Below are 24776 nucleotides of genomic sequence, written 5' to 3' on the forward strand. Positions count from 1 at the left end.
CAAGCATTTTTACAAAAACACGCTGTTAATTTGTTTGGGAAAATGAAATGTGTCGGTATTTTGAATTATTTTATGTGATCGATTTCTATAAAATAATGAATAAAACCGCCTTTAAAACGTGCCTATTTTTTATTTTTATTTTGTTTCAAGAATGTGTTGCATACATTTCTTTTAACATTTTTGGTGTTATTCGCGAGTTTACGCTCTACTCGACAGCTACAAAGCAAGTGAGTGATTTCGACATTTTCTTTCTATAAAAGACAGTCCTTTCGAAATACATAAATCCAAATTTACATAGAAAAGTGTACGTTTACGTGTTATTTCGTATGGCTTGTCGGTCGCATAGGTTTTCTTTTCGAAGGTGTTTACATGAACAGAAAATGAATTTTTTCCACTTCGGAAGCGCAAGAAACCTTTCGGTCGGCATACATAAACAGAGGGTAAAAGCCGCTAAATTCGGCCGCTAGTGATTGCAGAAGAATTCAAGGTCAATGTTTAAAATTTGATTTTTTTCATATTTTGCATCAAAATATAAGTGTTTTTGAGTTTTCAAATGTTCTTTCTATTTAAAAAAGTTCAAACCCTAATAAACAAACCATAAAAATACAAAAAATTAAAAAAAAATTCTTGGAAAAATTTTTTTTACAATTTTTTCTCAAAATTTTTTTTACAAACAATTTAATTTTTTCTTCTTTGTTTTTGAACAATGTGTTTGTTATTTTTAAATTGTTGGTTACTGGGCTTTTTGGTCAGTTGTAGTTTTAAATGATAATAAAAAGAATTTTATTTCATTTTTGCTCGACGTTTCGTTGGCTTTTTTCCAACTTTATCAAGAGCGTCTTTTATTTGAAATTTTTTCTTATTTCTTCATCGTTATTTATTCCTTATAGTATTAAAAACTGGACTCCACAACATACACTTAATACAATAATTAATAAATAATTAACACAGAACCGTTCCTACATTATCGCACTCGATAATGTAGGAACGGTTCTGTGATAAAAGTGGCTTAAGTTTAACTGTGATTTTATTTATTTATTTAATTATTGTATTAAGTGTATGTTGTGGAGTCCAGTTTTTAATACTATAAGGAATAAACAACAATTTAAAAATTTAATTTTTTTCCAATATTAAAAAAATACTCCATGAGTTTTCATAAAGCTCTTATAACTTTTATAAAACTTCATATATTAAAAAAATGTACATTTGTGTGAAAAAACTTTAACTTATATTGGAAACTGCATGGAAAAACACACATTTTTACCCATGTAATTTCCATCATTCTGTGAAAACGGAATATTGTTCCAAGCTGTTCCCTAACAGTTCTAGTCCACTAAACTTGGAATTTCACTTAAATTTAGTATCTGATGAAAAATAAAATAGCTCACTTCGTGTAAATGCTACGGTAATTTATTGAAACGACTCTTAAAGGCTGCAATCCTACTTATCTAACGGAAGGTACCGTTATGTGGGAGTATAAGAAGACGTGGACCTATACCGACAAATTTCAGGTGGAAAGTTTTTTTGCCCCTACGAAGATAAAATATCAAATTTCAGCCATTTCGGTGTTATAATGAGGCTAAATCGTTCAAAATACCGAAAATCGGGAGGTACCATTCTATGGGGATTATATGAGAATGTGGACCTATACTGACAAATTTCAGGTGGACAGTTTTATACCCACAGCGGAGACTAAGTACCCAATTTCAGCTATTTTTGATGGGATATGGAGGCCGCAACCTTCAAAATTCCAAAAATTGGAAGGTACGGTTCTACGGGAGCTATATGAAGACGTGGACTTATACCGACAAATGTTGGGTGGAATGTTTTGTACCCCTAACGAAGTCTAAATACCACATTTTAGAAATTTCGGTGGGATATTGATGCTATAAACTTTAAAATACAGAAAATCGGGATGTACCGTTCTATGGAGGCTATATGAAGACGTGGACCTATACTGGCAAATTTAAGGTGGATTGTTATATACACTCAACGAAGAATAAATGCCAAATTGCAGCCAATTCGGTGAGATAATGAGGCTAAAAACTTAAAAATACCGAAAATCGGTGTAAACGTTACGGCAATTTATTGAAACGTTTCTTTAAGAAAGCAATCCCACCTACCCACAGAGGGGAAACGTAGGCCTAAAGTTGCTCAAAACTCAAAATATGAAAATCGTTTTTTATGAAAAAATTTTGATAAACGGCAAACAGACTCTTTTCTACATTTGCTATAACCATCCACGACTTTGTAAGATTAACCAATCCAATGCAGCAGTCGATTGAACTCAGCCATACTGAAAACAAAAAGTAAATTTTCGAAAACTAAGCAATTATGTGAACATTAAAATGACATTATTTTCGCGAAAATTTAAATTTGACAAGATTTATTGTTTTTGTACAGTCTCCGAACAAGATTAGCATTTATAATTTTCAGATTGATTTTACATCTTTGCTCTTTAATAATGGTGATACATATCCTCTTTATGAACATTTTTTATGATAATTTTTAAGATTACTACAATTTCAATAGTGAAAAAGTCTATTTCCCCGTCGTTTCCCGACCATAGTTTCTTCTAATGTTTTATGCGCTTGATTTTCAAATATCAGATTCAATCATAAAAAATTGCGCATATTTGCGCCATTCCGAAAAAATCTAATTTTTCTTATCTAAAATAGGAAATATTTTTTTATGGAATTGCAAGGTTTACTCACACTAAATGTTGTTCCGCCTTATAACCGGGGCTCTTATTTATCTGACTAAAGCAACACCTATCAAATATGTTTGCATTATTCAGAAACATTCGCGGCTTTTCTCATGTGAATTGAGAAAAATTTAATTTAAGTAAGTTTCAAAAAATAAAATTTGGAATGAAATATATGTATATGGGACTATATATACATCTGTACCGATTTGTTTGAAAATTGGCTCAATGTTTTTTTAGGCTAGTTCAGGTTGCATGTGTCAAATTTCAGTGATTTTGGTGAATTTTTATCTCATATCAGATGCGAATATATATGGAAGCTGCATCCAAATCTGGACTGATTTTCATTATTTTCTATAGGATTAATCCTTGTACAGAAGATATGCTTTGTGCAAAATTTTACATCAATCCGACTGTAAATGAGCTTTCTAGGGCTTTTGATCAACTTTTAACACACATTTCCCCTCTGTGCTACCTAACAAAAAACAATGAGCAGAATATCTGTTAAACGTTTCGAGAAATATATATTTCTTTCTCCAGAAATGGGCAAAAATTAAGTTTTTTCCAGAATTAAAAAAATTGTCGTCTTTAGGAGCACGCCACGCCCTCACCTTCCAATATTTTGATCTAATTGTTTACTTTCGTTAGTTTCCATATGCTTATTATCGAATCCCAAATAGAAATTAACAATCGGTGACAACAAAAATGGGGGTTTGGCCAGGAAAATCGATTTCTGAACCACTGTGTGTCGTGGGATTTATTTGGAGCTTATGAAGTACTATGCCTGTAATATATATAAACGTGTTCATTAGTCATTATTACCTCCACCATAAGATGGAGGGAATATCAAATTTGTCATTCCGTATAATGATACCTTCCGATTTTCGGTATTTTGAGTTTTAGCTAGCTGTAATTTAAAATTTGAGGTTTCCAGTGGTTGCAAAAGTTCTCCATTAAAATTGTCAACCATGTTTCTGTATAGCTCCCGGTATTGGTATTTTTTGAGGTTCCTTGCAGTGATGAAACTTTTCCAAAAAAAATGGTCAATATAGCTCCATGTTTTGGTATAGCCCCATTTAAAAGTACCTTCCAATTTGTTTGAGAATTTTACCTACAATTTTTGCCCGAACTGTTTGACAATTGAGATTCCCAGGGGTCGCAAAACTTCTTTGCCTTAAATTGTGGACTGGATTGGAAATTAATTATTTCATATTAGATCTGAATACTTTATGGTGGATTGTATAAAAATGTCGGTCCCCCAGAACTTAACGATTTTTTATTTGTCTTCGTGTTTTTGTTGAGAACTTCAGGGATTTAAGTGCTTTTGTGGTATTCCAAACGTTACGATATCTTAACGAAAGTTGTATGAAGTTGTTGACATAATTTCGGAACGAAATGTCGGAGCTAAAACGGATCGATATCGGCCCGATTTAGGAACGAAATCTGAAGAAAATCCTTGGGAAATTCGCAAGGGAAATCTAATTCCGACATTCGATCTGATATCGGAACGAAATCGGTACAAAATCTGAACTATTTCCCCTCCGAAAAATCGGAACGAAATCTGATCGATTTTGCATCCGAAATTGTTCAGACGTTTCGGACATCCGACATTTGGTTAGCTGGGATGTGACATAGTGGTGGTTGTGTGGGTTCGAATCTTCGGGTTTCCTTTTCCACTTGCAAAAATCATCGGTCATTAAGGTCTACTCCAACGAGAAATTAATTAAAATTAATATCAATAAAAAATAATTTAAAAAAATTAAGTTACAGTGTTTTATTTATAAATGCACTGAAAACTAGAAAATAATTTTTCATAATGGACTCTCTCAAACGCTTGCCGTTTAATATTGTCAACATTTTTAATTTAAATGCAAGCGTTTTATTTGAGAGATTCCATCATGAAAAAATATTTCCTATTTTTCAGTTCATTTATAAATAAAACATTGTAACTTAATATTTTTTTAATTATTTTTTATGTTTAACTTTTTTTGTAATTAAATTTGTTGACAACTGAGAACCTCATAACCAAATTACAGCCAATTTAGGCCGAAAATGTAGATAACAACTTTAAAGTGACTGAAATCGTGTGGTACCGCTATATGGAGGCTATACCAAAACCTCTACATATGTCTAAAATGTTTGGTGGGGAAGTGTCTATATCATTGGGATCCCCAAATGCCAAGTTACAGCCAATTCGGGCTAAGAATGATGATAAATCCTCAAAATACCTAAATTCGGGTGGTACCGTTATATGGGGGCCATAGGAAAAAATGGACTCATATTGTTTTTGGTTGCATATTCATGTATTGTCATGCAAATCTGAAACGTATGCCAAGTTTTATAAACAATAAAACACTGTGAAAATGATTTTCGCTCTAATAGGCAAAATTTTCCAACTTAAATTATAGTTGTAAATTATAATACATTACAATTCCATGCCACTTTTTTCAAGAAACTAGAAATAACTATAGAGACAAAAAAAAAACACACACAAAAAACATTGTTCCACAACATCCTATACGGGACAAGGGAGACTTCTCTCATATCAAATAACTATAGAAAACGAATATTAAAACACAGGATAACATAACATCTGAAAGTACACTTCATTTAATCCAATGAAAAAATACAACAACTATACATCTTTCCAAGGTAGATTATTCACACGAGCGCTACTGTGTAATGTAATCTAATTGCGTTAAATGATGGAGAAAATGTACCATAAAAGAGAACAAATGAAAAACTCTGTAATAAAAAAATGCGGAATAATAATATAAACTATGTAACAATGCACTGGTGTCATTGTAACCAAGCCCTATTATCATTGTTGCACTCTCCATTATCATTACCTTTAACATGCCGTTTCGCCATTCATTGTCAGCTTGTTTTACATTATTATTGTCACCGTGAATGTGAACACTGTAATTACAAGGTCGACTGATGCCCCGTGCAAAATGGGATTCATAACCATATTTGTAAATGAAGCCATTTATTTGTGCAAGAAAAGGAAGAGTAAGGACAGTAAAAAGGACCATGTACTGATAAAAACAAAACATCAGCTTCATTTACGTTAATGCTCCCACTGAAGACAAGGACGAGCATACCAAACGTATATTATACGAGCGCTAAGAAGAAAAATATGACCGTTACCCTGCCCATGACATTAAAATTATTCTAGGCGACTTTTTATGCCAAAACTGCAAAGGAGAATATCTTTGGCCCAACCGTCAGCAAATTCAGTCTCCACAGTGAACCATCTGAATATGGTATAAGGCTGATTGTCTTTGCAGCGGCAAAAAACATGGTAGTTAGCAGTACCAAATTTAAGCATCTCTATATTCAAAAGGGCACCTGGCAGTCTCCAGATCAAAGAACAAGAAATCAAATTGATCACTTTTTGATAGATGGAAGACATTTATCGACCGTGTTGGGTGTACGTTCGCTCCGAAGAGCAAACATAGACTGATACCACCATCTTATTGCAGAAAAGGTATGTTAGAAATAAGGTACGAACAAGACATATTACGGAAGGTGGACATGAGTAAGCTGCAAACACCACATATAACCACTGCATACGAGTATGTGGAATAACTCGGCCAATTGCATAATAAAAAGTAAAAAAGTATCAGTCGGCTTTGCCGACAAAGCTATACCCTCAGCCTATGTGCATTTAAACTTTCGTCTACGGACAGATCGAATGTATTTAGGGACTTTTCACAATTTTGTGGCTATTTTTGGAGATTTGAGCTTGCCAACAAAAATGTGAATTAAGAATAATGTTCAAAAGTGTTGCGGGGGAGGTACTTAAAGGAATGGACCGACTTGGTCCATTATGGAAGTGGATTTTATTTTGGGAGTCATTTCTTCTCGATAGATATCACTCCCACTAGTCATTTCAGTGGGTTATCGTATAACTTTTTGGACAAGTATGCCAGGAAACTAAGTTTGGACAAAATATAACGAAGACGAAATTTTGGACCAAATCGGTTGATCAGTTCGAAAGTTACGTATGGTACCAAAGGAATTTTTTTTTGCACATTTCGGGCGGTTTTCTCAAGAAGTATGGACTTGCCTCTCAAAAAAACGCTTACCTTCATAATTGATGCAAAGAATGCAAGTTGCATCAACAAAAAAAAGTGATTTGAGGGCAGGTCTTCAAGTGCACTTATCCGAAATTTTGTGTGGGAGGTACCCGAAGAAGTGGACAAGTATTGTCCATATTCGAACCTAATCTATATCTGGTAGATATATTAGGATGTGTAAAGTGTGGACCAAATCGGTCAATCTCATCAAGAGTTATCGTGTGCACAATTTTTCCGAACATTTAAACTTTTGTGGGGGAGGTACATGAAAGGAGAGGATCGATATGGCTCAGCTTCGAATTAAGACTAAATTTGGACAAAATATTACGAAGGCCACATTTTGGACCGAATCGGCAGATTCGTTCGAGAGTTATCCTCCGCTCCAACCACTACCCACGGTTCCATAAGGGTTTTTTATCTTTCAGGCAATTTTCTCAGGAAGTGTGGACTTGCCCCTGATGAAACTTGTACTTGTAGCGAACACAACTTGGTACAACAAAAATCAAACCGATTCGAGACCAGGTCCTAAACGGAACATTTTCGCAATTCTGTTTGGGAGGTACACGAAGGAGTGGACCGATTGAGTCCATATTGGAACCTCGTTTAGGTCTGGTAGAAATTTTACGATGGACAAAGTATGGACTAAATCGGTTACTCCCATCAGGAGTTATCGTGCGCACAACTTTTCCGAACTTTTGTGGGGGAGGTACCGGAAGGAGTGGACCGATATAACCCATCTTCGAACTTAAACTAAGTTTAGACAAAATATTACGAAAGCCAAATTTTGGATCGAATCGGTTGATCCGTTCGAGAGATATCGTGCGAGAGTTATGCAGACAGACGGACGGACATGGCTAAATCAACTCCAAATTGTCTGAAACGGAATACTTCCAAACATACTTGGGGTCTATAACCATTATTTCGATGAGGCACATTTTGCCCGTATTAAAGTGTATATACCTCGTTAGCATAAATGCTTAGGTTATAAAAACACTCCTCGTCCCGATAACATATCAGCACAGTGGCAATGCTCACTCCAAGCAAACAGCCGCAAAACCTATACTTGGATACTAGAGACAACAACCAACGAACCCATGTTATGACCAGGAGTGTCGTGCGGCTACCGAAGAATAAAATGCGATCAGTAGCAACGCATATCGCACTAGAGAGGTATCGGGAGAAAATGAGACAGGAGAAATGTCTTTTCCGCAGTGCGTTAAATTCGAGATGTACAGGAGCCAGAATGAAGTCCGAAAATTCGACCAAAGAGTGAAACATCAAAAGAGGGGTATAAGTTTTCTCCCTACTGCTTATAAAATAGTGTCAGGGTGTCAATCCGAATGACTAAAGCCTATGGGTAACGAATTAATTGGACCATACCAATGTGGCCTTATACCGGGAAAATCCACCATTCATCACATATTTACCCTGCAGCAAATCCTGGAGTAGACCCAAGAGATGCACATGGACAGCTAGCATCTTTTTGAGGATCATAAAGCCGCCTTCAACAGACCCCTCTCCCATACGTTCAAAGGTATTTCAAGCCATTTCTGAATTTGGTATCCCCGCAAAGCTCATTCGGCTTTGTAGGATGACTTTAAGGGATACTAGGTCTTCTGTGAAAATAGGAAGGAAAAAATCCCTCCGAACAGTTAAATACCAGAAGAGGTGTTATACACGGAACATGTTTTTCGTGTGGTCTCTTCAAAATTCTGAATTCCCATACGGGGAAAGGGAACTTTCCTCATATCAATTCGTGCACCACGATTCATATTAGCTCAATGCTATGGGACCTATTGTTTTTTGCCGAGACCGAACGGCGTGTCTTAAGACACCACTTGTAGAGAAGTTTTACATGGCTGAAATACTCAGGAAATGTCGCCAACATTACTTAGGGGTATTTTGCCATCGTTGGTTTTATTGACATTGACTGTCCTGGGAATCGCACCCACGACCTTCAGCGTGCAAGGCGGGTGTGCATAACATTGCACCACGGTGGCACTCGTAGGTACGGTTCTATTGGGTCTATATCCATACAAGTTTCATACCATCAACGAAGACTAAACACAAAATTTCAGCCACTTGTTTGGGATAATGAGGCCACCTTCAGTCGGCAGCAACATGAAAACTAGTTCCCCAGTCAGCATTTTTTGAAAATTTTAATCAAATTCGAGTCTTTTTTGATCCGACTGCACGATTAAAAAGCTAGAATATGAGCTCATTTTCTGATCATAAATGACTCCTTTGTCGGTAGGAAAACATAACCTCAGGCGACTCTTCTAAACAAATCACAAATGAGTCTTTTTCGAGTCGTATTTCAATCATTTATTGGTGTTTTGTTGATTAATTTCGGACCCTTTTTCGAGTCTTTTTAGAGTCATGTTTATAATCATTTATGAGTCTTTAGGGAGTCATTTATGAGTCTTTTTGTTAGACGAAATAAATTAAAAAAATTTTATTTTTTATTCTTCTTTGTTTCTTTCCTTTGTTTTATAGTCTTTTCTGCTTTGTTATGTCTTTTAATTATCCTTTATGTTGCTTGGTGGTTAGTATACTGCTTCTTCATTTCACTTGGCAAAACCTGTTGTGTTGTGTTTGTCTGTACCTTTAATATTATACGTTACATTTATATCAAAATTTTGTAGAAAGTGTATATGAGAATTTTATTTTTTTATTTACAACCAAATAAAAATAAAACAAAGCAATCAGTTTTTAATCACCTAACTGTTCAAAATATGATCAGAGTATACATAATTATAATCACTTTTCAAACACCTATATGACCCTTTTTTGATTAAGCATTTTTCAATCTTCCAGATGATCAAAATGTGACAATAAATAACAAAAAATTGTCACATTTTAAACACCTCAATGATTTATTTGTGATTGCTACACATTTGTTGTTGTATTTTAAATTGAACTCTTTTTAATCATTACAGGGAGTCACTTTCGAGTCCCTTTCTGATCACACAAGCGACTTAATCAATTTTTGATCACCAAAAGGACTCTAAAAAGACTCCTCAATGTGATTTTTGAAAAAACAGTCTTCTAAATGCTATCTGGGTCGCTACTACACACACCCACACATACGAATACACAAACGGCTGAATAAGTATATAAATAACAAGTGAGGAAAGGCTATAGTCGGTACGGGGCCGACTATGTGATACCCTACACCACTACCTCTGTGAATAATCTTTTCACTCGAAAACATTTCTTTAATGGAGATACGAAAGTTTTCACCCATCTGGCTTTTATACCTAATGACTTAAGGCGAACTGAACCAAAATAATTAGTATTTAATTTTATGTTTGACTACTGTCGACATCACCAACATCAATAGGCTTCTATCTCAGTGAGAAAATTTCGTGATGATCCGATCAAAATTCCGACCTGTAGTGTGATTGCAGAAAAAGTGGAAAAAAGGGATGCATTAACGACTATTGCGATATCTCTATTATTTGACTACCTACGCCAACCTACTTTGCATAATTTCAAAGATGGGATTTTCTACTTTCTTATTCAGGCTTGGCTTTTAGGAGGTCCCCAACCAAAGGTGTAATATCCGTCATTATTATTAAAATCGCAAAAATGAGAAGTTGGGTTTTATTAGCGACTATTGAGTTATCTTCGTTGTTAGACCACCTACGACAACCTACGTTACATTGTTGTAAAGGTGATATTTTATACTTTCATTGCCAGGTTTTGCTTTTTGTGGACCTCTTATAGACGCTGAGATATTTGCTTTGGAATAAAATGTTGATTTTTACTCCAAATAAAGTTTTTGCTCATTCCGACCCATAAATATTATCCGACCATCATTAAAATCAATAGGCTTCTTCCTCTGTGAGACCCTCATTAACCCTCGAAATTTCGTGACGATCCGATCAAAATTGGGCCCAGTAGCGTGATTTCCAAAAAAATGGAAAAATGGAACGCCGACCCAGTTTGCATCGTTGTAAAGATGGGATCTTTTACTTTCATAGTAAGCATTTGCTTTTGGAAAGTATCCAACCAAAGCTGTGATATTCGTCATTATAACTAAAATCGCAAAAATGAAAATTTGGGTTTAATTTGAGACTATTGTGATATCTTCGTTGTGTGATCACCCACGAGAACCTATTTTACATCGTTAGAAAGGTGATATTTTCTACATTCATTGTCAGGTTTTGCTTTTGGTATACCCCTTATAGAAGCTGAGATATTAGCTTTGGAAAAAAACGTTGTCTTTTTATCCAAATAAGTTTTTTGCCCATTCCGACCCCTAAATATTATTCGACCCTCACCAAAATTAATAGGCTTCTTCCTCTTTGAGATCCCCATTAACTCCCAAAATTTCGTGACGATCCGATCAAAATTGCGGCCTGTAGCGTGATTTCCAAAAAAATGGAAAATTGGGATGAATTACCGACTATTGTGATATCTCCGCTATTTGGTCACCTACGCCGACCTATTTTGCATCGTTGTAAAGGTGGAATCTTCTACTTTCATAGTCAGGCTTTGCTTTTGGAAAGTCCCCAGCCAAAGCTGTGATATTCGTCATTAGAACTAAAATCGCAAACATGAAAATTTGGGGTTTATTTGCGACTATTGTGATATCTTCGTTGTTTGATCACCTACGAGCACCTACTTTACATCATTAGAAAGGTGATATTTTCTATATTCATTGTCAGGTTTTGCTTTTGGTATACCCCTTATAGATGCTGAGATATTCGCTTTGGAAAAAAACGTTGTCTTTTTATCCACATAAGTTTTTTGCCCATTCCGACCCCTAAATATTATCCTACCATCACCAAAATCAATAGGCTTCTTCCCCTCCGGGACCCCCATCAACACCCAAAATTTCGTGACGATCCGATCGAAATTGCGACCTGTAGCGTGATTACAAGGTTTAGACGGACGGACGTACGGACGGACTGACGGACGGACACACATAGCCAGAGCGACTCAGCTCGTCGAGACATTCATTTTGATATATATAAGTATGGGTCTATTATTTCGATGCGTTACAAACTTTTTGGCCAAAACCAAACTTTAAAAACGCCCTTGAACTTGCCGAGAAACATATGGATTTGAGTTAAAACTCAAAAGTGTTGCGGAGAAGGTACCATTTTGGAAGTGGATCTTACTTTTGGGAGTCACTTTTTTCGATTGATATCGCGCCATCAGTCATTTCAGTTGATCATCGTATTATTTAAAACATAATATTACTGTAAACTGCCTAAGGAGTTAAACTATATACACCATATGTTGGTGTGATACCACTGACCGTCGATAGCTCAGGGATGAAAAGAGAAGAAAATAAAAGACAAACACGAGTGTATAAGTTTCAAATATATTTTCGGTTTATTGTTGGTATAGGGTTTCTGCGAACGAGAAACATTACCTTTTGTTTGACTCGACAACGAAATGATTGCAATAGGAGTGTGACTCCTTCGAAAGTGAAATAGCAAGTGAAGTTGCAGGTGGGCAGAATAACGTTCACAAGGCCGTGACATCAACTACGACTGCAGCATTGGAAAGCGCCCCTCTGCATCCGAACTATGCGAATAAGGCTTCCAGGAGAGGTAGTAGAAAAGAGCGAACTCTCTCCTACAATCCGAACTAGGCGAATAAGGCTCCTGGAAGAAGTGCAGAGAAGATATCCCCATAGGGCTCGTAAGAGCGGCCAATTAGCGTGGGTAATTGGAATACTGCAGAAGGGGAAACAAAGTATCGAACGTATACATTGGCGTAACCAATGTATCGAACTTATACATTAGCCGCCCACCTTGACGCGCTATCTGCAAGGCAACAGGGTTAGACTAAATTCGCGAGCAAACTTAAACTAGAGTTAGTAGGTTGTAAGGTGTGATTCGATTTAGAGGTACGTAAATACAGTTTCAATTGAGCATTTGAAATTTTACAAGTGAGTGCGAGTTTTCGATTTACTAAACAACGATTTTGTTAAAATGGTTCGCTTTGATCGACTATGTAATTTGACTACGAGGTATTGGGCCTGTAAGGATATAACCGAATATAGTTTTCTGAGCCACCAGAGAATTTGAAACGATGTGGGGCGACTCAGGCGACAAAATGTTGGAGTAGATATCAGCGCCCAATAACAAATCTATTGGCTTGCCTTCGGATGTATCTGCTAGTTCTAGGTGAGACAAATTAGAACGCAGATTCGGTATGGAAGACAACGACAACAAGTTTTTCGAAATGTTAGGTAAGACTAACACATTAGCATTTAGGATGCTTTCCGAATTTTTAGGTGATGAAAGATTCAACGAACAAATTTCTTTCGATGCACTATTAGTATTTACACCAGGCAGAGTGGTGTGAATTGATCGAGAAGGCAATCCGATTGTTTTTTGTAGTCTCTTTGTGACAAAAGAGACTTTGGACGAGGGATCAATTATTGCTCGAACGGCATAATTTTTGTGATTGTGAACGACGTTTACAATCGCAGTTCCCAAGAGCACATCTCTATTTTGTGTTGTGTGCAGAACTTTGCGATTATCGAAGCTAGGATTCAAACTCTGTTTGGAACTTATGCGAATAGAAGCGGAGTTCGAGTTAATAGACGAACGAGAAAATGTTGGCAAGGAACGTGACGAAGTACTACGATGGAGTAGCGTGTGATGTCTGCCTTTGCATACAGAACAATTTTGTTTGCTATTGCATCTTTTAACTTGGTGTCCATTCGAGAGACAGTTAATACAAAGGGCATGTTTTTTAACAAACGAAAACTTGTTCTCAAATGAAAGTTTTTGAAAGCGAGAACAGTGTCGAAGCAGATGATCTTGATTTGTGCACATCACACAAGAATGATTCAACGAAGATTTCACTTTAGATGAGCTAGTTGTAGAATTTGAACGACTAATTGCTGTTTTTGAGGAGATCGATGAGCGAGATTTTGAAAGACTAATTGACGAATTTGATGAGATGCATGTACTAGTTTTATAATTTGGACGACTAATTGGTGAATATGATTTTGGCGGAGATCGACATTTTTGCGAATATGATGTTTTGGAAGTTTCCATAGCAGTAAAGTTTTCGATGCACAACAAAGTTTGTATTCTATCTGTTAGGAACGAATCTAACTGTTTCCATGTCGAAAGAGACGACTTCTCTTTGACACTTTGTTCCCACAGAGCGATTGTATGTTGAGGAAGACGTTGCAAGCAAAGATGAACAAGAATTGGATCCCAATGATCCGTTACAACGTCGTAAACAGACATAGCGGAAATACAACTATTTATTCCGCGCTGAAGAACTTTTAGGCCAGAGATCGATTCTTTTTCTATTGTTGGAAGGCCGAGAAGAAGATTGAGGTGATTATGTACGAGGATACGTTTATTATCATACACATCCTCCAACGCCTTCCAAGCTAATTCAAAACTACGATGGGTGAGTGGAAATTTCGAAACAATTTCTCGAGCCTCACCGCTGGTTTTTTGAACTAAGTGACATAATTTCTCAATGTCACTCAAGCGAGAATTTTTGATAAAAATTGTACTAAAAAGATCTCGAAAGGTTGGCCATGAAATGAAATCTCCACTAAAGACTTCGATGTCGATAGGAGGCATAACTAAATTGTGAGAAGGTGGATCGACAAGAGAGAAACGACTAATGGAGTGTGGTTGGGTTGAAATCGACGATGCGAGTGATTCGCTTGGATGTAAAGGAGAAGTTTGGCTTTCTTTACAATTATTTGACACAAAGGATTTTGTGTTCAAACAAGTCGATGGGGGAACAGACGTACTCACTGGGAGTTCCTCCGAAGGTGAAAGTGGTTGAGGAACCATTGGTGGACTGTTTTGTGGGGTTGGTCCATTCAAAGATGGAGAGGACTTGGACGATTTTAGCTCGTCTAGCTTCTGGTTTATTGCCGGAAGGCAATGTTGATAAGCCCGAAAGGAGCTGTCGTATTTACCCTCGACGACATTTTTGTCAGAGGGTTGAGGACTCTGGGATGTCGCCAGATGGTCAAGGCACTTCTCGTAAGTGCATTTGAATGTTGTCCATAACTGAGAAAGCTCGGAATCATGTATTTCGAGACTAAATACGGTGTGCTTCTCAGAATTTATACGTTCGAAAAACGAGTCATATTTAACAAGAGCGTCGGCAGCTCGAATGAAACGCACGAGGGGATTTATGGACATGATTTCAACGAATAAGAGAATGGGGACGAAAGAGGGAAACGAATCAGTTCCAAAAAGGTATGTGGGCTCAGAAGTTTAGGACAAGACTAACGAGTCCAAGCGTCGCAAATTTAGAAAAACGATAACTATGGAAATACTTGAAGCGAAATTCAAACTATAGAAAATTCGAATCCTACTAATTGGGGAAAGAAAAAAACCAAAGAAGTACAAACGAGTGTGAATACTCAACCAATGAAAGGGTCGAAAACTATTCTAATTTGCGACAATGAAATATAAAATGCAAAATTCCACCAGTATAGTACGTGAGTTGACAGCAAAGTTGCAGGAAGGATAAGAAATTGAACACAAGTACCGCACTGGGACAATTTGCCGACTAGAGAATATAGAAATTATCAATATTGTTTCTAAAAGAATTGAAGAATAACGACAGATATGTAATTCGAAAGGAGAATTTAGAGCAACAAACAAAAAACAAGAAGAAAATTTCCAAAAAATTTAAATTTTTTTCAAACCTAGCTTGAAGGGTGTAGGGTACAATGAACAAGACGTCAAAAAAGCCAAACAAATTTCAAGAACGAGATTTCTAAACGAAAGCAGCAGGTAAAAATAGAAAAGTGATTAAATTGGTGGATTTTTTAAAGTTATTTGCTTTGACCAAAGATAAAATATACCAGTACCGACTGTAGGGTACACGATTTTTGGATGCAAGATTTTTTTCAAAAACGACTAATTTGTATAAACAATATCGATAAATAATATCGATATTATTTGCAATTCAATTCAACGAAATTTAATATAATTATTTTTATAAACTGCAAATATGTCGAAAGTAGGGTGCCTTAACCGAAGACAAACAACAACAAATGGTATTGTAGCACCACACGAAGTAAAAAGCAAAAAAAATCTAATCGAAAATATTCAACAAAAAATATAAGAAAAAATAAATATTTTGAGACGATATGTCTCACTGTGCGAGTGTCGACTACGAATACCTCACAAAAGGTAGTAAAACACAAGCAGAGAAATTGGTATGCGTGGGCAGCGAAGCTCCCACTCAAGTACCGACGCTACAAACGACCAAACAGTGATCGACAGAATTTTGTTGGTATGTTTACAATGTAATCTAACCGACGCTTTATAATTGTGCGTGGAAAGATGTAAGTTGTTAGTGCAATTAGAATGCAAATTCTCAAATAGGAAGATCAATACTTCCAGGAGAATAAAAACGAATGCGTTTGGTTGGTGAAGAACGATCTATACAACAAATAAACCAAAGGTGCGAGAATGAGTGTTGTTATTGCAAATTTGGAAATGCAAATTTTCAAAGTGTTTTTAGTAAAACGAGGAGAATAACAACACGTCAAATATTTTTTGGTTGGAGAGGATTATAACAACAAAATAAACCAAACGAAAATGTATGTGGGTTGTTATGTCAATTTGCCAATGCAAATTCTCAACTAAAGGGCTTCGTTAGAAAAGACCTTGGGGAATAACCACAACAATAACAACTAATAGAAGAGATCGATAGTGTAAATTGGGTTAGAAACGAGATTTCAAAAATAGCAAAGTACTTGGAATGCGATGTTATTTCTCACTGCTGGCTGGGGATATCAACAAGAAAGCGGGGGTGTCTATGAAGTCTTTGAGTGAGAAATAAAACGAACGAAACGTATAGCGGATAATTGTAGTGAAATTGTTGTAATTATTTCTCTGAAAGGGTTCTGCCTTAGAAAACAGAACCAAACGAGAAAAGTAGAAAACAACAAATTCAAAGGAACAGCACTGCTAGAACTGATCTCTGAAAAGATCAACGACAGATGGAAATTTGTTGTTGTGTTTACTATTAAAGTGTTTTATTTTCGAAAATAGAACCGAAATAATAAAGGGACAACAACAAATTGAAATAAGCAGCACTGTTGGCGAGGATCACTACAATTACTGCTACGACTAAGTGAGTGGACTGTATATGATTTGAAGCAATGGACAATTTTACAAGGCGACCAATGCGCGATGAAGCGAACAATTTTAAACCGAAAAAGTATTTTTCGAGAATTTTCGAATTTTTAAAACCAACAACACTCGCGGGTTTGCTCAATTTTTGCACAGAAACTGATTTACGTACCTGTGTTTTGTTGATGTAATTGATGATAATGAAGGAATGATGTTTCGAAATAATAAGTTATTTCCTTCACAACGATAGCAAGTTGCTCTGATGGCAACAACAAAGAATCCAATGTCCGAGTTTCTTCTCTTCTTGAACAAATGTAATTTGTTTTGCGGGCAACAACAAATGGCTTCGACTGGAACAGATCCGGCTCGATTGGATCAAAATGTTGGCGTGATACCACTGACCGTCGATAGCTCAGGGATGAAAAGAGAAGAAAATAAAAGACAAACACGAGTGTATAAGTTTCAAATATATTTTCGGTTTATTGTTGGTATAGGGTTTCTGCGAACGAGAAACATTACCTTTTGTTTGACTCGACAACGAAATGATTGCAATAGGAGTGTGACTCCTTCGAAAGTGAAATAGCAAGTGAAGTTGCAGGTGGGCAGAATAACGTTCACAAGGCCGTGACATCAACTACGACTGCAGCATTGGAAAGCGCCCCTCTGCATCCGAACTATGCGAATAAGGCTTCCAGGAGAGGTAGTAGAAAAGAGCGAACTCTCTCCTACAATCCGAACTAGGCGAATAAGGCTCCTGGAAGAAGTGCAGAGAAGATATCCCCATAGGGCTCGTAAGAGCGGCCAATTAGCGTGGGTAATTGGAATACTGCAGAAGGGGAAACAAAGTATCGAACGTATACATTGGCGTAACCAATGTATCGAACTTATACAATCAATTTCTCTAGAGATATTACAATGTGCAAGGTATGGAGCAAATTAGATGCTGCCTTCAAGAGTTATCGTGCACCCCATTTTAGCGAAGAGTTTTTAATTTTTGTGGTGGAGGAAGACTGATATGCACCATTTTCGAAGTTAAACTACATATATTTGGACAAAATATGACGAAGGCCAAATTTTGGACCTAATCGGCTGATCCGTTTGAGGGTTATAGTGCGCCCCAACCACTACACATGGTACCGTACGGGGTTTCTTACAGCTTTTGGGCCATTTTCTCAGGAAGTATGGACTTGTCCCTGAAAAAACTTGTACCGTCGTAATGGAGGCAGCGAATACAAGTTGTTACAACAAAAATCAAAGGCATTCGAGAGGAGATCTTAAACGAACTTTTCCGAAATTTTGTGTCGGAGGTACCCGAAGGAATAGACCGAGTCCGTCCATATTGGAACCTTTTCTATATATGTCTGATACAAATTTTACGATGTTCACAGTTTGGACCAAATCGATTTCTTCCTTCGAGAGTTATAGTTCACATCATTTTACAGAAAAATTCTGAACTTGGGGAAGGTCCCTGAAGCAGTGGGCCGATACGGCCCATTTTCGAACTTAAACTAAGTTTGGGCAAAATATTACGATGTGTAAAACTTGATTCGAATCGATTGAGCCGTTTCAGAGTTCTCGTACGCACCAGCCAGTTAGACGGACAGTCGGACATGGCTAAATCCTACTAATTGTCTGAAACTAGTTTCGTCCAAACATACTTTGGGTCTAAAACCATTATTTCGAAGACATATTTTTGGTCGTATCAAAGCGTATATACCTTTTTTGTCTAAAGGCTGAAGGCATAAAAAAACAAGTAAGAAAGTATCAGTCAGCTGTGCTGAAGAAGATAATTATGCCGTATATAAAAGATATTAATTTTTTATCACGAGTTTGCTTCAAATACTTGGAACCTGTAGGTATGGCAATGTGTAACTATACCAAATCATTGACATATACCAACATCTGATGAGGAGAGAACTTGAAATAGTTAAGTATATTAAACTATTTTATTATTATTATCCATTATCTCAGAAAGTATGAACTTATTTCAGAAAAAAAGGTATCGTTGTAATAGGAACCATGAAAAAAGACCCTTCTGCAAAAAAATTCCAAAAGGTTCGAGGCGAGTCCTCAAACTGCAATTTTCCAAATTTTGTGTGGGATGTACCAACGGGACCGATGTAATCCATATTCACACCTGATATATGAATGGATGAATTAATATGATGTAGGCAGATTGGAATAATCAGAAAACGACTTCTTCTTCTTCATGAGATCCCATCAAAAATGCTTGCCGTTTATTGTCATTTAAGTTTGTCACAATTTTGAATTTAAATAAATGCAAGCGTTTTTATTTGAGATATCCCATCATGAAGATGAATATTCTTATTAAAGCTAAGAGGAAAATTATTTTCTAGTTTTTAGTGCATTCAAATAAAACACTGTAACTTATTTTTTTAATAATATAGTAATTTATTGGAATTTTTATTTGCGGAATACTCTTGACCAGTTGTCGGTTCCGTACCGACTATAGTCTTTGCTGACTCGATTTTATTGAAGATTGAAGTTAGTTAGCTAATTAGCAGTCGTTTTGTAAATTTTCAAATATGTTATAAATACAAATCTTACCAAATCAAGTCAGAACCCAAGCATACCTGAAAAATTAAAGAATACAACAATTAAAACTCGAATTACAGTAGATTAAGGTTAGGTGCATTTTTAAACTGATATTCTGTTATAGCCATCATGATTGTAAACCACTTTATTCGTTTGTTGTTTGAATTTTGTACACCACCATATACCTCTCATTTTATTACAAATCAATTAACTCATGACACCAATCTATTTCAACTAAAGAACAGTTAACAATAAATCCAGCAAATTTACAACCAGTAAATAAACATTAAATATGTCATAAAGTGTTAATGACAATTTTATGTACTGGCACACACACTAAATCAAATTATATGTGTGATGTAAATAATATTTAGACGGTTATTTTATAGACATTGGAAAATTTAATGATCTCATAAAGAAGATATTCAATCGTGTGGTACGGAAAACATAGCCACACGAACACAATCATTAAATTTTCACACAACAGTTAGTACCACCAAAAAGGAGAACAATAAGTTAACTTTATTTGGGACGGATAGGTGATTGATGATTGTTTATTTCTATCACTTTATCGTTCAATTGATTGTGCTGGATAAACATACGTACATGTCGAAGATATATTTGAGTGATATAACAAATCCTTTAACAATATATCATATTAGTAATGTCTGTATTATGCTCTGAAGACATTGATATAATTATGTTATAGCGTGTAACACATTTTGGTTGTCTGTATTAATCAAGTATAACAAATGTACTATTTGGAAGTCTTTTTATCCTCTTCTTCTAACAGAATGCAAACGTTAAATAAACACTCGTAGCAAAAATGCCTCTCAGAAAACATAGATGTGTGCTACAGATTGCGTATAATGAAACACGCAGAAGAAATATTGGGTAGCTGAAAATAAAATAAACATTAGAGGAAAATTCAGGATATCTGTTTGGAGAGTCACTATCTGTACATTCCGCTAATAGTGAGAACCTTTGCAAACGCAATCCCACGGCAGTAGGTTCTTTCGTACCGGATTGACCCGAAACCAAAAGTGTTTCGGCCAACGACTGCCAACCCTGAAGTGCCCAAAGCTGTAGCCCGCAACACCATAATTTTACAGGAGAATATAAATCTTATCAGAGCGCGCATTTTGGGTATTATCGATAATGTACACATGGGAGTAAATAATGAAACCAAAACCGCGGAAACGCATAGTTATGGGATGCATCATTAGAACAACATCTGCAAAGTTACCCCATTTTCCGAAATGACATGTATTTTAACTTTGCGCGTCAAGAACGAATTTTAATGTTCATGTAGGTTATGGCTGCGGGTATTTCTGGTGACGATATGCTGCTACAACAACAACCTTTGCAAACGTTTTACGGACCACGACCTGTGAATGTAGCACTTGGAAATTTCGGACAATTTTCTGAGAAGATTCAGTTAACGGACTGGCGGATGTACTTAAGAAGATTATAGCTGCTATTATTGGATTAGTGGGAGCATGAGCTCAAAAAAAAAAACTGATGGTAGAAAATTTAGCTTTTAGCTGAAGACCAGTTTGCCTATTCTGTAACTTTTATCGATTGAAAGTTGGGGGCCAGCCCCCCTATTCTGTAACTTTTTAACAACTTTACTCATTGTTTATTTTACAACAATTTCATTTGTTTGTTTTGTAGTTGTTACAAAAACAAAAGAAATTTTAACAACTTTTCAATCGATAAAAGTTACAGAATAGGCCTACAGGGTACCTATTCTGTAATTTTTTAACAACTTTACTCATTGTTTATTTTACTACAATTTCATTTGTTTTTTTTGTAGTTGTTACAAAAACAAAAGAAATTTTAACAACTTTTCAATCGATAAAAGTTACAGAATAGACCTACAGATGTTTTAACCTCCGACCAACTACAAATACTCAACCAAACTCATGCTTTATTTCTTGGCAGTCATAATACAGTGTGTCACCTTTACGTGTTGTTGTGACGCATTTCCCAATCCATCGTTTTACCGGTATGGCAGTAATGTCGGCCTTGTACTTCCCAAGTACTTATTATAATGCTAAACTGTACCTTTTGCAAACATTCCATAAGCGTATTAGCAGATCATGGTCCTTAAAACATATGCGTGGGTCGTCAACTTTAGAGGAGTTTGTTTTTCTTTTTCTTTGTTTGTTTAAAGCAGATCCCTGGGTGACACCACAGGTCGTTCGGTGTCCACTTGAAATGAAAGAGGTGCTCAGATAAGTCATGGTCTTTGCTATATTAAGGGCCATTGCTTAGTACGAGGGGGGCTAGAAAAGTTTCAGTATGTCGAATGAAAATGAAAACGAAAGAAAAACAACTGAACTCGTGTATGATTAATATTGCCATGAAAACCAAAGTTTAGTTGTTTTTCGTTCGCAATTATTTTCTTTCGACATAGTGAAACAGGCCTTTATTAACTTTTTCATGCTCTCAAACCAATTGTTGAAGCATTTTTTTCACTCCGATTGCGACACCTCCAAAACATGGTTTTTGAACGCTTTAACAGCATCTTCTGGTTACGAAAATCGTTGACCACCCCTTTTTTCTTAGTGTGCGGGAATCAAATGAAGTCTGGGTTATAAGTCAGGGCTGTAAGGCGGATGACCCATCAATTCCACGTTTTGTCCGGTAAAAGAGCACTGGTTTAAATCGATGTTTGGGAGCTTACATTGTCATTGTACACAATGCTTCGTCTTCCCTTGTTCGTTTTCGAATTTCTTAGGTGACTTCATGCAAACAAATTTTAGTGTCCACATGTTCAGTTTAGCCGAAGAAATTGGCGACTATTTGCTTCGAAGTCCATGAACAATTTTTGTGGAATTTGGCTCGCCTTCGAAGTCCTAGACATAGCCACAAGATTTGTCTGTGACGATCTTATAAACGTCGTTTGAAGCACAGGGATCGTATTTGTTCACAATTTTCTTTGCATAAATCGCCCTTTGTGCTGGATCTGACGAGAAAAATCCATTTTTTCGGTGGAAAAAATGTCCAAGGATGCCTCTATCTCACTATATAACACTGCAATCTTGCAGTATCCGTTCACGTTTTATTATCGGTTTTTTCTGGCACAACTGCCTTTTTGAAATTCCCTCACGACCTTCCTTTTATAGCGAGTGTCGGCCACGACTCAATTCATTAAACCAGTTTTTCATAGTGCTATAGGATGGTTCTTTATCGACATACAAAGATTTTATTTGCCGTGATTACCGACGTCAAAAGTTGTGAAAAATGTTCGGACGCAAATATTACATTTTTTTGCAAAGTGATGTTTTCAAGTCACTCTAAACAACATAACAAACACATGGTCCTATGTCAAACTGTCCCGAATACGTTTATGCTAACAAATGACAAACTTTCCAATGGAAATGTCAAATGGCGCCTGGCAACACGCAGTGTTGTATGTACATATATCCACAATTTGTAGAAAGGACTCCAAGAAAAAAGTTATACTTCTTCGAGGTGTTCAATTTGGAACACATCGGTTGGTCCGTTCGAGAGTTAGCGTATACACCAGCCAGCTAGGCAGATGTATAAAATATATAAGATTACATACGTAAATATGTTCCCATAACATCCCCGAAGGGACAATGAGTGCACGACTTGCTACTTCCAAGATAAATCCTGAAAACCTAAAAATGTGAATTTTGACCGCGATTTATTTAAAAATCCCTCCAGCGATTGTTTCTTGTTTTTGGATTTTTCTCATCCATTAACATTGCTGTCTCAGAATCCGCAAAAACTTCCCAGGTGTAAGCACCTTTCATTTAAAATTAGTTAAGGTGCACCCTTCATGACATTGTTTTATAAGGAGACGATACAGTCAGTGCATTGTCCCAATTTGAACTTCTATATCTCAAAAATGGTAAAACCTACGAAAATAACATTAAGGTCAATCTTGTAGAGAATGAGTTGCTATAATCCCATTTCGATAGGGCTTGCGGTATCCGAGCAAAATCGTGAAAACATAATAATGCCCTAAAAATTTGAACTTTGACCGCGATTTATTTGGAAATCCCTCCGGTGATTTATTTCGTTTTTTGATTTTTCTCATCTATGAACATTGAAGTTTTAGAATCCGAAAAAACTTCCCTTTCATTTAAAATTAGTTAAGGCGCACCGTAGTATTGCATTGACAACATCGGTAAAATATTTTACTTCTCCAGAAAATGATCCACTGATGTCATGAGTAGGCACCCTGTTGCAGTTTTCCAGCGGCATTCTGGCAGATTTGAATTTTCTTCCACTGCGTAGCGGTAACAACAAGGTTTCATTGTCTTCACCCCAAGTGCTGCCTGCCTGCAACGTGGGGACTTTGTTCCTCTTGCGCGGACGGATAAAAGATGCTGTCGAACTTTACACCCAATATTTTGGGTGATGATGGTGATACTGGTAAATTCTCAGAATCCTAGCCAATCAGCTTTTCCATGGTTCATAAAAGTACGGCGGTCAGAGGTTATAAAGTCGAGTGGTCTGTTAATGGATTGGAAGATGATTGGAATTTGGTCTCAGCCAAGGCTGCCACAATGGTGTTGTTTGGTAGCAGTGACAATCTCCTCATATCCTTGTAGGAGCGTCTTCGTTCAAAATGTGGATCTATAAATTTGCTCGGCTAGCGCTGTACCCCTCTAGTCATTGCCTGACCTCCCCGTGGTGTCACCTGGGGAACTGCCTTTAACACCCGTTAAAGGTAGTGAGCTAACATGTGCCGCGCGTTCACCCATAAGAACGTTAAAAAATTGGGTTTGGGCGTCGGGTTAGTAACCCTCCCCTAGAAAAAACAGCCTACTATGAAAAACGAAAGAAAAGAAAAACAAACTGCGAATCTGCACCTGGAATGTTCGCACTCTTTATAGAGAAGGTGCAGTCTTCGCATTGGCAGACGTACTTGAAAAGTACAAGACCGTTATTACTGCCATACAGGAATTACGATGGATTGGGAAAGGCGTCACAACAACACCTAAAGGTGACGCACTGTATTATAGCTGCCATGACGTAAAGCATGAGTTTGGTTGTGGATTCGTAGTTAGTCGGAGACTACAACATCTGGTATCCAGCTTCACCCCAGTGAATGAAAGACTTGCTGCAATTCGAATAAAAGCTAAATTCTTCAACATCAGCTTTATTTGCGCTCATACTCCCACTGAAGAAAAGGACGAACAGACCAAAGATATATTTTACGAGCGCTTAGAAGAAACATATGACAGTTGCCCTGCCCATGACATTAAAATCATTATAGGAGATTTTAGTGCCAAAATTGGAAAGGAGAATATCTTTGGCCCAACAGTCGGGAAATTCAGTCTCCACAGTGAAACA

The 24776-nt window shown here is 36.6% G+C and overlaps 1 long non-coding RNA gene across 1 annotated transcript in view; it reads right to left on the bottom strand.

Moving 5' to 3' along the window:
• Positions 1-19322: 19322 nt before the first annotated feature.
• The window catches only part of LOC141391784 (uncharacterized), a 74397-nt gene continuing 68943 nt past the window's right edge, over positions 19323-24776 (bottom strand). The window contains exon 3 of the long non-coding RNA XR_012409713.1: positions 19323-19480. This is a non-coding gene — a long non-coding RNA (uncharacterized lncRNA). The remainder of the gene's footprint in view (positions 19481-24776) is intronic.

Source organism: Musca autumnalis, unplaced genomic scaffold, assembly GCF_047663935.1.
Source record: "Musca autumnalis isolate F117 unplaced genomic scaffold, ASM4766393v1 scaffold_100, whole genome shotgun sequence".
Taxonomy (NCBI): Eukaryota; Metazoa; Arthropoda; class Insecta; order Diptera; family Muscidae; genus Musca; species Musca autumnalis.